Source organism: Penaeus monodon, chromosome 3 (assembly GCF_015228065.2).
Source record: "Penaeus monodon isolate SGIC_2016 chromosome 3, NSTDA_Pmon_1, whole genome shotgun sequence".
In the NCBI taxonomy this organism is placed as follows: Eukaryota; Metazoa; Arthropoda; class Malacostraca; order Decapoda; family Penaeidae; genus Penaeus; species Penaeus monodon.
Genome location: NC_051388.1, coordinates 48064934 through 48067433, shown reverse-complemented (window position 1 = coordinate 48067433; position 2500 = coordinate 48064934).

Here is a 2500-nt window from a genome sequence, read left to right as displayed (position 1 = left end):
GAGACCTCCGTTAGGATCCCTTGCCCGATGACTTTGCAGCTGCTCCGCCGGCGATAACTGCAGATTACCCTAAAAATGATCATCCCTGACATGCTTCAGGCCCTGAAGTGTCAATTTCGGCATTATTTCTGTTCTTTCAATTTTCCGCTTCTCTGAGGGTACTCCGAAGATCGGGGTGTTTAGTTTCCTTGTCCTTTTGATTATCTACATATTCGGTGATTTAGTCAAAATTTTCACTTTCACTAAATGGATTACCTAAGTTCACACTACGTAATCAAACTTTACACTTGTTGATGTGAGTTTTATCTATTTAAATTCAAGAATACAAGGATGAAATTGGAAAGACTGAAAAAAATACGATCAATGAAATACTTTTGTTTCCACTGTACTCAATAACACTCAAAATCTCCTTTACCTAAAACTAGATATCATGCAGTCCACGTAGCCTACAAGAAGAAATATTTGTTTTACATTCTATATCGAATAGTATTAACTACACGTTAATGTACATCCAATCGACTGCGACTACAATGAAAGTTGAACAGACCGTCCACACCCCAACCCTGACTATACTACCGACTTCCCAGCACTCGCCGACACCCCTTCTCTCCGAGGGCACGCCTGGTATGTGGTAGTTCCGACCAGACAGACCGGAAGTGATGATTAGTGGCCGTTTGCCGGGCGTTGGTCCTGTGACCTTGCGAGCGCCTGTGTGCTCTTGTGTGATCGACGAGTACGTTTCTACTTGCACTCGTTTGCCAGACAGAGTTGTGTGTGTGTGTGTGTGTGTGTGTGTGTGTGTGTGTGTGTGTGTGTGTGTGTGTGTGTGTGTGTTCTTTCTTTGTTCTTCGCATTGTTATCTCGTGTGGATTATGTACTGTGCGTCTGCGATGTATGCGAATGCACACCTACACACATTTTGCATATCATTACACCTGTGCATGTTTATATTCGTTCTTACTCTAATAGCTTTAACTTAATTTAGTATCTGTTGGCTCGTTTGTATATAAGAATTAGCAAAAACCAATGGACACACTATGGGTCTTTCTCAAACATAAAAAAAGAAAAAGTATTCATCACAGAGTGAATTCAGAAGGAATCGCATGAGAGAAGAAAAGTAGGGAAATAAAAGTAAGGGGGAACGGTGATAAGGAGTGAGGATGTCCGGCAGCCGCCCGAATTACCGAAGAATCATTACGTCATGGGAAGGTGATCAGCGCTACAGCGTGTCCTCCATTAGGTATCTACCCCCGCGTGTCTAACGTGACTGTGGACGATGCACCTGTATGCTAAGAGAAGCTGAAATTAGCATAATGATATTATTATGAAAATATAATTAGTTTCTAATGATCGCCGTAATGATATAATATTAATTTACTTATTATGACATTAGTTTATAATCCTTGAAGAACACCAAAGAAACGCTACTCTGGTGTTATTTTCCTCAGACTAAAGTAGATTCGAGTAGTTATCTGAATAGGTGAAAGTACAACTTGCAATACTGTTTTCTCTCTCCTCTCTCTCTCTCTCTCTCTCTCTCTCTCTCTCTCTCTCTCTCTCTCTCTCTCTCTCTCTCTCTCTCTCTCTCTCTCTCTCTCTCTCTTACTCTCTCTTCTTTTCTTTTCTTTTCTGTTTTTTTCTTTCTTTTCTTTCCGTTTACCTTGGACTGCCTTTATACAGGGGCAGTGAAAACATTTTTGTTGCTAAGTCACGCGCACACGTCTCGACAACAATAACTCACCTTTTTCGTATCCTTCGCTATAAAGAAACACGTATTTCTTCCCTCCATTTGTCCTTTGAACTTCGAAATGGTTTCTACTTTCATTTTATTTCTTCAGTAAAGAAGGTGTAGAGATGAAAAGTGGTAGAATAGAAAGAAAGAGAAAGGGAGAGAGAAAAAATGGAGAGAAGAGATGAAAGGAGGAAGAAAGAAAGTAAAGATTAAGTAATGGAAGGGAAGTAATGCCCATGCAAAAAAGGCTTTATCTCAGCCTGACTGTGCTTTAGCGCTTTAGAGGTTTGCATCACGAGAAAGCTAACCAATCGTAGACGGAATCTTATTAGCCTCTTAATTAAGTTCTTCATACTGCTCAAGACAAAAGGGAAGGCGTGGCCGTAGCCTCTGCAATGTCAAGATGAAAACGCGTCAGGAAAAATTCAGCCTTTTTAAAAAGGTCTTAAAATGAGTTCAAAGGACTTTGGATCCGATGAAACAAGATCAAAATCAAACTGATACTTAAAATTATATATATATATATATATATATATATATATATATATATATATATATATATATATATATATATATGTGTGTGTGTGTGTGTGTGTGTGTGTGTGTGTGTGTGTGTGTGTGTGTAATGGATGTCTATATCTACGAATATGAATGAACCGTTAGTTTATGCCTTTTAGAAAAACGAAATATAACATAATTCTACATACCATGGGTATTTCAGATATATTCAATTCTCATTTCGTGATGTCATCTCCCACAACACTTTTT